We start from the raw sequence: 12,627 nt of genomic DNA on the forward strand, positions 1-12,627 counted from the left end.
AAGTGCTTTATATGGAGCTGCACTAATACTAAACTGATAGCTATTGTTATAGGCGAATTCAATCAATGGTAGATGGTTGTCCTAATTTCCTCTAATCTCTAGTGCACAAGTCCTAAGCATATCTTCTAATGTTTTGATGGTTCTCCCTGTTTGGTCATGTGTTTGTGGGTGAAATGTTGTATTGAATGATAAAGTGGTGCCTAAGGCCTGTTGAAGGCTTGTCCAAAACTTAAAAATGAAACGAGCATCTCAATATGAAACTACTAATACCGAAATTTTAAGAAGTCTAATAACTTCCTTAATATATAATTTGACAAATTTATCTAGAGAATCTGTAGCTTTTATTAGTAGGATATGGGCTAACTTTTTTAATTGGTCCACTACCACCCAAATAGTATTATGATTCAATTTAGTCCTAAGCAAACTCATCACAAAGTTCATAGTGATGTATTCCCACTTACACTCTGAAATTGGTAGAGGTCAGAGTAATCTCCCTAACTTTTTGTGTTTGGTTTTAATCCTCTTACATGTGAGATATTAACAAGTTTGAAAATATCTTTCTTCATCTCAATCCACCAATACTGAGGTCGTAAACTCTGACAAATTTTGGTGATGTTTGGGTGTATAGTAAACCTAAAATTATTGGCTTCCTCTAATATGAGTCTCTTCAAGTTAAGGTCATCAAGAATGCATAATCTTCCTCTGAATCAAAGCAACCCTTCATCATGAACTCTAAAGTCAGACCTTAAACCTTGTTAAGTTTCTTTCTTCAAGGTCCCTATAATGGTGTCAATTTTCTGAACATCTTTAATTTTTTGAATTAATACTGACTCGATTCCCAAGCTGGCTATATACATTCTCTGTTTGTAAATACCCCATTGTAATTCTTGTAAGGTCTCTAGAGTCTTGCATTCGGAACCTACTACTTTTGCAATTATGTCGAAGGTACTGCGACTTAGTGTATCAGCCACCACATTTTTTTTTCCTTGATGGTAGGATATCTTGCAATCATATTCCTTAAGAAGATCCATCTATCTACGCTAGCGCATACAGTTCCCTCTGCATGAAAAGATATTTAAGACTCATATGATCAGTATAGATCTCAGACGTCTCTCTATACAGATAATGACGCCAGATCTTAAGGGCATGAACAATTGTAGTTAATTCCAACTCATGAGTCCGGTAATTTCGTTCATGAGGGTAATTTCGTTCATGATTCTTCAATTGTCTAGATCCGTAGGCAATGACTCTGCTATTTTGCATTAACACACACCCTAAACTCTGGCCTGAAACATAAGTATATATTGCATAACCCCTTAATCTACTAGGTAATGTTAGTATTGGAGCCGTCACAAATCGATTTTTGAGTTTTCTAAAGCTATTTTCACAGTATGGGGTCCATTCAAACTTAACATCCTTCTTAGTAAGTCGGGTAAGAGGGGTTGCAATCTTAGAGAATCCTTTCACAAATCGGCAGTAATATCCAGTCATACCCAAAAATTTTCAGACACTCTTTACCGTAGTGGATGTTTCAATCCCATGATAGGCTCAACTTTTGTTGGATCTATAGATACTCTGTATTTAGAAACTACATGACCCAAAAAGCAATTTGTTCGAGCCAGAATGCACACTTACTCCATTTTGCATACAACTTTTCTTTTCTAAGAGTTTTCAGAACTTGTCTTAAGTGTTCAACATATTATTCTCGACTCTTATAGTAAATCAATATGTCATTAATGAACACAATAACAAATTGATTTAATCAAAGCTCAAACATCCGATTTATCATGTCCATAAATAATGCTGGGGCATTCGTCAATCTAAAAGGTAAAACCAAGAATTCGTAATGGTCATACTTGGTTCTAAAGACAGTCTTTGAAATATTCTCAAGTTTAATCTTCCCTTGATAGTAACCAAATAGTAAATCAAACTTAAAAAAGACATGTGCCCGTTAAAATTGGTCAAATAGGTCATCAATTCTGGCAAAGGGTATTTATTCTTGATGGTGACCTGGTTTAGTTGTCTATAATCAATACACATTCGCTTAGTTTCATCTTTCTTATTAGCGTATGTTACAGGAGCACCCTAAGGAGAAATACTAGGGCGAATAAATCATTTCTCTCGGAGTTCTATTAATTACTTCTTTAATTATTCCATTTCAGCTTCCACCAGTCTGTAAGGAGCAATAGAGATTGGTTAGATGTCTAGTTGTAGATCAACATAAAATTCTATTTCACGGTCTAGAAATAATCTTGGAAGTTCATTAGGGAATACATCTGGATACTCACGGACCACTAACATATTATAAAAATCAATCCTCTTATCATTATCACCTACCATGTCAACCTTTACATGTTAGGCTTAATAAATTATATAATTTAAATGATCATACTACGTGGTAAATAAAATCATTCAATTACGAAGTAAAATTTTCTTCAATAGGGATATTAAATACAACCTTCTTATTACGGCAATCAAAAGTCACATAATAAGCTGTTAGCCAGTCCATTCCTAATATTACATCAAAATCCCTCACATCTAAAAGTACCAAATCTAGTTTTAATTCCCTACTAGTTATCTCTATTATACAATTTTTATATATAACATCAGAAAGTAATATCTCCGTGTTTGGTATATATATCATCAAGATATGCTCTAAATAAACAGGTGTAACAGCCAATTGTTGTGTAAAAGTGTGTGACACAAATGAGTGTGTGGAACCAGGACCTACTAATACCTTATTTAGGTTCTTTTAGACAGGACACATACTTTGAATCATGTTTAGGTTTGCTTCTGCATCTGCTATAGTTAGTGTGTACACTCATCACCCCGTCTTTGAGCTTCTGGCTGTTCATAAGTGGATAGTTACATATCAGATGTTGTTGGCTACCACACTTGAAACAGGATCGAGTGACACAATGGCATGGTTGATTACCATGATTCTTTCCAGAAGTAAGGCAGGTCGGTGCTTTACCAAGAGTTGATGGTGATCTAGGAGATACCTCTGTTACCATTCTAGGCCTCTTGTCTTGTAAACTATACCCTGAAACATGCCTTTTTAGAGGTACCAGGGGTCTAGAACTACCTACTCCAGAGGATAAACCCCTCAATCTACTTTCTACTATTATTATTTTTGCCAAAACCTCATCATAGGTCTTCAATTCTAGAACTGCAAAAGCATCCTGGATCTCTGGGCGTAGCCCCCACTGAAATTTTCTTGTCATCTGTCCTTCATCAATCAAAATGGTTAGAGCAAAACGGGTCAACTTAGTGAAATTTAAGTGTATTCAACCACTAACAAGTTCTCCTAAGTGAGCTGCATGAAACTCTTTTTACTGTCAGAGCCGTGCTGAAAAGTACTCGGCGTTGAACTCCCCCAGAAATCTCTCCCATGTTATGGGAACAGGTAAGGTAGTCTATCTAAATTCCCACCAACGGTCAGCTTCATCCACAAGTAGGTATGTATTCAGAATCACTTTCTATTCAAAAGTCAACCCCAAAACTCGGAATGCATTTTCAACTTCTTTCAATCATCCTTCAAGTTCAATATAATTCTAGGTACCAGCAAATGTAGGAGCATGGAGTCTCATGAACTTTCTGTGATAGTTTGGATCCATAATGATTGGTTCTAGATTGTATGGAACCGGTACTGGATGAGGGCTAAGTATCCCTTCTCTAAGTTGGTTAACAAGCTCCTCTGCCATGTGATATAACCGGTCAATATGCTCTTGTAAGGACATGTAATCAGGAGATTGCTCTGATGGAGTTCGTCAATGTCTCATCTTATAACCATTCATTCTGAAAAGAATGAATTAAAACATTTCAAAATAACATTTTTTACTTCTCAAAACCCAAATATTTGCAAAATATCATATTTAAACTTTAAAATCTCATGCACAAAGGATGTTTCTAGGAATGTGGACTCTGGAACCACCTATTATGCATCGATACTCGATGAGGCACAATTCCTGTTTATGTCATTTTCATGCAGTTGGTCCATAAAATATATACATGTATAGATCAAAAAATATAATACAACGTAACATCCTATGTGATATATACAGTAACTATATATATATAAAACATGCGGTCAGAATTTAGACTCTAACAGAACAAAATAAAATTTTTCAAATATGTACAAAATATACAAAAACAAGAACTCTTTTATAAGTTCTACTCGTCTAGCAGCGGTGTTGACTCTTCATTCTCCTCTAAAAAATATTATGGTGAAATTTAATGAGGTTCACCAATTCAATAAAAAATTTCATGTAAACATACGATAAGAAACAAAAGCAATAAGAATGTTTCAGTGTAAAATTCATATTCTTATTTTCACTATTTCATATGTTCCTCATTGATCTGATAAATTCTCTCGAATATCACATACAAACCTTAAATATATATGTAGCAACCATGAAAATTTAAAAAGAAATGCATATAATAATTTGAGTGCGGAAGCGAAATAAAAGTTAAGGTTAACATCTCTTACACGATAACTCAAAAGTATTGACAAACATCACGGAACAAATTCTTTGAAAGAAATACGAACAATAAAAAAAATAAAAAAAACTATAAAGTATATAGCATCTACTCGTAGCTTTCTTGCGGATCAGGCTCGGGAACTGGGTCCTCCTGATCTAAAATGGTTAAATAAGGGGTGAGCTACACTAGCCCAGCTTGGACATCACACTATATCGCCGTCACAGAAGCAAAGGTTAGTAGAAAATTAAAAAAAACCAATGGAACACAAATTTTAAACCAATACATTCATTAAAATTAAAATCATTTTCCCTTTTTCTTACCATTGGAGAACCTGTGAAAACAACCTATAAAGACAATAACATCATACAGATCATAACTTCATGCACAATTAGTAACATAAAACATATTATAAATTCATATTCATTAATAATAACTAATCATCACTATTTCTCGTTTCACCAGCCTACTAGTATCCATGGGGATCTATAAGGGTATCTCCGCTATACGAGAACCCTTTTCCTTAACAATCTTAATATCAGGGTCGTTCCAATACCCCGTCCGGTCTGACTACCAAGACATTAAATCTCAATACCCTGTCCGGTATGAGGGTGAAGCGGGCTGTCCTCATACCCCGTCCGGTACGAGCGCCAAATGACCAAGTCTCCATACCTCGTCCAATATGAGACAACGTTCATGGTAGGGTTTCCTATGAACCCGGTCCGTCTATCATCTCCTAGGATATCTGGTGAGACTGTCGTCTTATCCATTTATCATATCACATCCCATTCCTATTTGTCCTTAGTCTCCGTCACCAAATCAAACATAAATACATAAACAAGTAACGTGCATCCAATAATGCAATCATATCTTAGATTCCCAAAATCAAACAATAGTGAAGTAAGCAATGATACATACATTTAAAACCATAAAATAGATAAACCAGATACTATAATGCATTTAAACTGTAAAATAAATCAAACAGGAATCGACAGAGAATAATGTTCGGTTCGGGCTCTATTAGCAACCATAATTAATTATGCATGTCTATTTAATTTGTACAAAATACAGTATTATCATTTATTCAAACTTCAATTACATGATAGAAAATAGGGTGAGGGGTTCTTACTTGATTCGACGCTGAAAACTAGATGGTTACTGCGTCTACAGGCGGTCCCTTGGTTTCCTGAATTTTCTTTCGAAAACTGAAATGCGCTTACGGTACCTACAAGTGTCACAAATAAACCCAAAAATCAAACCCATGGCCTACTCAGCCAATTTCAGAATTCCGGCACGGCAGCTCCACTGTGCTCCGGCGACGGCACCGCCGCCCGCTATGGTGATCCACCTCGGGTTGTCTGCTTTCGGCCATTTTCGTCCGAACTTACACCAGTTCCTGCGATAAAACACACTTAGGGCCCTCGGTGGGCTGAAAAAATACAAAAAATCGAAACTCACCGGCGGTGGGGCTCTCAGGTGCGGCGGCTCCTCCGATTCACGTTGCGGTTGGGTGTTTTACTTCGGTCAACCTGTAGAGAAGGAAATGATGGTCACAACAATGAAAAATCACATCGAACGGGAATCGGGAAGGGCCTCACTGGAGGCATTTTTCGAAACACCCCGTGACGGCGACACCGAGCTTCAACGGCATTTTTTGGTCAATCAGCCGGTTCTTTCACTCTGATTTGGCCATAGGTGGATTTAAAATTGAATTTCGTGTAGGAGGGGAAATGTTTACCTCGTTTGGCGGTTGGATAATGCTCCTATACGGTGGCGGGTGGCGGCGATCGGCTCCCCAGCGGCTGGGGTATCTTCTCTAGCGATAGGCTCTGACGGCTAGGGTTAGGGTTTGAGTGCGGATGGGGTTATTTATACTCATCCTCTTTTGATCTGGGCCGTCCATCACTTTTAATCTGGACCATCCGATCGCGATTAAATAGGGAGTGAATATGGACCGTTCATCGCAATTTAATCTGGACCGTCTGTGCGCGATTCAATCTGCACCGTCCGTGCGCGATGCAATCTGGGTCGTCCGTGCGCGTTTTCAATCTGGGTCGTCCGTGCATGCGGGAACGGATCTCAGCTGTACGATCACGCGCACGCGGATCGCCCACATGGCTCCCCTCGCGTGGCCTCCCGCGTCAGCGCCTCTGCCACCTGGCGTGTCCTAGTTGGTCGGGGCTGCTGACCGGGCAACTGACGTGGCATAACTTTTCTAAATTATAATTTGACCTCTGGTTTCTGATTTTTCTTTCAAAAATACCCCTAGAACCCAAATTTTCACTCCTTTTTTCCAAAATTATTTTTAATTAAATCCATAACTAATTTTTTTACCCTTTTTATTATTATTATTATTATTATTATTATTATTTTCATTAAATCAAATTAAAATAAATTAAATTAAAATAAAATCATATAAATAATAATCATATTTATATATAAATAATAATAATTAAATAAAAATAAAAATAATTAAATGTTAGGTGTTACAATATATCCCTATACTCTTAAAAATCATAGATACACTCGAATATCATTTATTATCTCAAAACATAATCACATACACACAAACGATCACATATACACTCGAAATGTCATTTCTATGGTTTTATCGCGCGATGTCGTTTAAGTCATCATCAAGGAAAGGCGAAATGGATCCCCCATCGCATGGATAGCATACACACATATCACACAATGGTCACAGTAGGTACATTTGCTAGGTGATCCATACTCACACGAATGTCTATCCACGTCTATATTAGGTTTCAGACTCTATCCATGTGCAGGTTCACCATGTCCGCTGAACTTCAGTTATACACACACACTCTCCTCCTCGATTCAAACTAAACGAGAAGGTATTCGGGGTCCCTACCTTATTCACTCCTACCCTCTCATTCCAAAATTCTTAATTTGTTTAAATGATCATTTGTTAGCCTCAATTATTTCTTTCTTTTCAATTTTTACATTTTTATTTTATTTTTTCTTTTTCAATTTTTTCTTAATTGGGAATTTTTCTTTTCAATTTCATATTTCATCAATCCAAATAACTCTCAGTCCATTGGGTCTGTTTTCTAGTTTCTTCTCCTCATAGGATTCCAATTACTTAGGTCTACTAATCATAATTTGGATTCTGTTTTTCTATCGAAATTGGGCCAATTTTCGTTTAATTTAAAAATTCATACTTTTATGAAATTAATGCATATTTTGAAAGTTAACCCGATTGATATTTAGAAATACTTATTCTCCTACGCTCTTTCTGGATCGCTTGAATGTGTAAATTTTTCTATACACACAACTTAATTAATTAGAATACTTCGAAATACTAAAAATTAATTTAATCAAATTATGGGTTCCAACGACCACTCAACGAAATACCCAAAATTATCGGAATCCGTATCCAAAAAATCTTTTGGCTCCCCATTCGATAAATCGGATTTTTGTTTTTCGAGAAAGACTTTTCAGTTTTTCGGACAGCAAATCAAAATCCTAAAATGATGGATCAGTTTTCCATGCTAGGGGAAGACCCTTCAGCTTCCCGAATGGGTTGGTTTTCCCCATTTCTGAGGAAACCTCCTCAGTTCTCCCGTAGGAGGGTGGCATGGCCGAGCTCACGCAACCAGCACGACACCATCCTCGCTCTGCTGCCACTCAACAACAACAGAAAAATAAGAAAAAGCTTTACTTTTTCAGCGTGGGGTGATTCGGCCTCGGCTTGGCTCTCAGTTGCCTCTTCTTGGTCACCCTGTGGTCCTTTAACTCCTAAACTTGCACGCACACACACATGAACACTCGTTCAGTCAAAAGCACAAACTAAAAGAAGAAAATGAACGCACCTACCTCGAGTGTGGTGCTCGAAAAACTCGAACAATCTAGATTTTGGATCATGTCGTCACACGGTGCTCCTCGACCGCAATTCCTTTTCTCCTTCTTCCTCCTCCGCGATTCTCTCTCTTTCCTCTTCCCTTAAACGGTCATTCTCAGCTTCCCTTCTTCCCGTTCGACCACCTTCTTTCTCTTCTCTTCCCTCTCCTTTCTTTTTCCCTTCCCCTCTTCACTTCCGGCCTTTCTCTTTTTTCCTTTCTCTTTTCTCTCTCTCGGCTTCCCTGTGTGACTGTCTTCTTCCTCCTCTCCCTGATCGCTGCTCTCTCTTTCTCTCTTTCTCTTTTTTGGCTTCTCTCCCATATGAAGGAAACCCTAATCTCTTCCCCTTTTATACATGTTCTCTCAACCGTTAGATCTTCATGACTCGATCTGGATCGTCCGTTTCCTTTTTAAATCTCAATTATCTGATCTCCTCAAGTGATCTGATCTGGGCCATCCATTTTCTTGATTTTCTTTGCCCTTTTCCACTTCCACTTATTTATGATTTTACCTTTTTTTTTCTTACCTATTTTCATTTAAGTCCTTAAAATTAATTAAAAGCCTAAATTTTTTTAAAATTCCTTTAATTTATATCCAAACTCCAAATTTTATTTACATTTCTTTTCTTTTTTTTTATTTTTAGGTGGATATTACAATTTATTTAAAAATTTATCTAATTTTTAAAAAGTTTTAAAACCATATTAAAATAAATTTTCATATAAAAAACTTGAACAATGAAATTTAAAGACTTAAATTGAATTTTTTAGTATTTTTCAAAAAAAATCTTTAGTGAAAGAGTGAAAATACCTACTTGTATTAGATGAGAATATTCATAGAGACTAGCCTCTTCGAGTTTTTTCTCTTCTAAATACATTCACGTAATTTCCAAGTATGACATCTTCAATTTCCTCCTTTTCTTTACCTATTCCAAAAGATCTTCAAGCTTTATTTACATTACTTAGCCTTATTACAAATGTTTTTTTGAAAATCACTTAAAACAATATTAGTAGAAATTAAATATATGTCATCTCGTCAAAATCAATACATCTATTCTAACACTAACTCTTGGCTTACCTCTTTCTTTTGTTCATTTTCTTCACCAAACCTCGTCTTTCCATTTTCAGCTTCTCATTACCTTTGTAGCGCCCGGACCGAGAAGATAAAAAAAAAAAAGCCACGTCGGCAGCCACGTCAGCAGGCCCGGTCAGCAGTCCCGGCCAACCGGGGCCTGCCACGTCGCCGGAGCACGGCGGAGCCACCGTGCCGGAGTTGCGGTATTGGCCAAAAAGGGGCCCTGAGCCTAATTTGAGATTTTTTGGAACACGTGCAGGTACCGTTAGTGTGTTTCAGTTCTCTGGAAAAAATTCAGGGAAAATTAGGGACGGCCTGTAGGCACACTGTGAATTGTATTCGGATCCCGAAAATAAGTAAGGACCCCTCACCCTATTTCCTATCACGGTATTAAAGTTCAAAATGATAAAACGGTATTTCTTGAATTAACGCATGTGTGAAATTACTTAAGGTTGCTAATGGAGCCCGAGTCTAGTGTGATTGATGATTTACTGTTATTTGGCATGTTTTACAGCTTTAAATGCATTATGAGGTTTGATGTGTTCATTTTATAGTTTCGAGTGCATATATTACTGTTTTATTAATTATGGGTTGAAAGACTGAAGAACTGATACTGTATGTTGTCTGTTTGGCATGAATTACGATTTGCTCGTTTAAATGTGCATTGATGATGCTTTTTGAGGAAAAGGAAAATGAAAGATTGTGTAGACTGATAATTGTATGATGGGGTCAGCCTGACTAGATATCCTGGGAGATGGTGGACGGACCGGGTCCGTAGGGAACCCTACCGGGATTGTGGTCTCACATGTCGGACGGGGTATGGAGATCTTATGGTTTTGGCGCCCATACCGGACGGGGTATGGGGACGGCCCGTTTCACCCTCATACCGGACGGGGTATTGAGGTTTATGGTTTTGGCGCCCATACCGGACGAGGTATGGGGACGGCCCTGGAAACTGATTATGAATGTTAAAGGTTAACGGGTAGCGGGACCCCTATGGACCCCCATGGATGCTAGTAGGCTGGTAAATGAGAAAAGGATATGTTGTATAATGATTGAATTACAAAAGGCGTGATAAGTGCTATGTTTTACAGCTTATATTATTCCATGATTGTGATAATGTTATTGTTTTCTTATATTGTTTCATGAATTCCACCGAGGTAAGTGGACGGTAAAGGTTTTATCATAAATGAAAGGATTTGTTGTAAATCATGCTCCATTGGTCTTTTGTGTTTTTCTACCCACCTTTACCTCCGTGACGGTGAGATATCGTGATGTTCTTACTGGGCTAGTGTAGCTCACTCCTTATTTAACCATTTCAGATCAGGAAGACATGGTTCCCGAGCCCGTTCCGCAGGAGGACGACGAAGGGGATGCCTAGAGACTCTGTAGTCATATTCATAGTTTTATTTTCGAGTTTCTCTTTTAGTTAGTTTAATCTTTTATATTTTAAGTACGTTTTTGGTTTTCGTGTAAGGGATGTTAACTAAAATTTTGATCTCGCTTCCGCATTTTATGTGTTTAAATACTCATTTCATTTTAACATTTCCGGGGTCTTTATAACCTTCCATTAGCCTTTCCCAACCTTTGTTTCTCCTTCTTCATTATCTCTTCCTTTACGTTCTTCCAAGTCATGTCTTCCCTCACATCTTACGATCACAGTCCTTTCTAAACAGTCTATTTCCTCTTTTCACACATGAAAACTGAATATGGTGCCTTCTTGCTCCATCATCCTCACAATCTTTTCCTCCTCACTCATTCTTTCCTCTAGCACATTTACACATGACTCATCTTTTCCTTGAGACCCATTGTTCTCCAAAAAAATACCTCATCCTTTCTGAACTTCAATAGTCACTATTCTCTCCTTATTTCTCTTCTCTTTTTCCTTATCTCTCCTTGCCTTTTGTCTCTGACGAGAATCTCACACAAAACTTCTTCCTCGTAAATAGCATCTCTGTAACAACCCTGAAAATTCTAAAGAAAATAAATTATGAAATTAGTGCGGATGTGAAATAAATAATTAAGATTTACATTCCTTACACATAAACTTAAAGTCCAAATAGTGTTATGGGAATTATTCTTTTGAAGGAAATACAAAAAAAATCAAGAAAAATGAATAAAACTGGTATCCTACTTGCAACCCTCTTGTGGATCGGGCTCTAGATCCTGATCCTCTTGATCTGAAATTGTTAAATAAGAAGTGAGTTACACTAACCCAGTAAGAATATCACGCTACTCACCGACACAGAAATGAAGGTTGATAAAAAATTAAAACAACTAGTGGAACACTTAATTAAACAAATGCATTTCTTAACAATAAAACTATTTACCATCTACTTACTGCAACGAGATTTATAAAAACAACCTATAGAGACAATAACATAATACTTATCATGATTTCGTATACAATCGGTAACATACATACATTATAAATCCATATTCAATAAATTAAATAACAACTGTCTCTTTCCATCAGCCCGCAAGTATCTATGGGGGTTAATAGGGAAGTCTCTGCTACGCGTGAACCATTTCCTTTAACATTCTCAATTAAAGGGACATCCCCATACCCCGTCCGATATGAGCTTCAAACTAGTAAACCTCAATACCTCGTCCGGTATAAGGGTGAAATGGACTGTTCTCATACCCCGTCTGGTATGAGACAACGTTCATGGTAGGGTTTCCTATTGTACCCGATCCATCCACTATCTCCCAGGATATCCAGTAGGGCTGTCGTTTCATCCATTCACTTAATCACCAATTTTTCGTTTTTCCTTAGTCTCCATTTTTCAATTCAACCGTAATCACATAAACAAACAAACATGCATAAGGGAATGCAAACATATCCCAGTTTTTCAATTTAACAGTAGTCACGTAAGGCAGCAATACATGCATTCAAACCATAAAATTGATAAATCAGATATTATTATGCATTCAAACTGTAAAATCAGACAATTAGTTAAACGTAGTAAATAGTAATAAGTAACTATTTCTGGCTCCATTAGTAATATGTAATTAATTACAAATATTTTCTAATTTATACAAAATACTGTATTATTATTAATTAAACTTCAATTCAATAACAAAGAATAAGGTGATGGATTCTTACTCAATTCGATGCCCGAAAATCGAAACTTGTTGACAATGCCTACCGGCGGTCCCCAAATTCTCTGAATCTTTATTCGAAAATTAAAACGCGCTATAAGTACCTACAAATAT

General features: G+C 37.0%; 1 long non-coding RNA gene across 3 annotated transcripts; it reads right to left on the minus strand.

Annotated features, from left to right (window-relative positions):
- Positions 1-5,483: 5,483 nt before the first annotated feature.
- On the minus strand, positions 5,484-8,800 carry LOC148252922 (uncharacterized). Of its 3 annotated transcripts, none has more exons than XR_015813168.1 (2): positions 8,317-8,800; positions 5,484-6,008 (listed from the first exon to the last, which is right to left on the minus strand). It is a non-coding gene; the product is annotated as an uncharacterized LOC148252922 (long non-coding RNA). The 3 variants fall into 3 exon arrangements; XR_015813169.1 differs by having other exon boundaries at positions 8,313-8,800; XR_015813167.1 differs by lacking the exon at positions 5,484-6,008 and adding an exon at positions 7,776-8,238.
- Positions 8,801-12,627: the final 3,827 nt, after the last annotated feature.

Source organism: Carica papaya, chromosome 7 (assembly GCF_054855325.1).
Source record: "Carica papaya isolate Zhongbai chromosome 7, ASM5485532v1, whole genome shotgun sequence".
Classification (NCBI taxonomy): Eukaryota; Viridiplantae; Streptophyta; class Magnoliopsida; order Brassicales; family Caricaceae; genus Carica; species Carica papaya.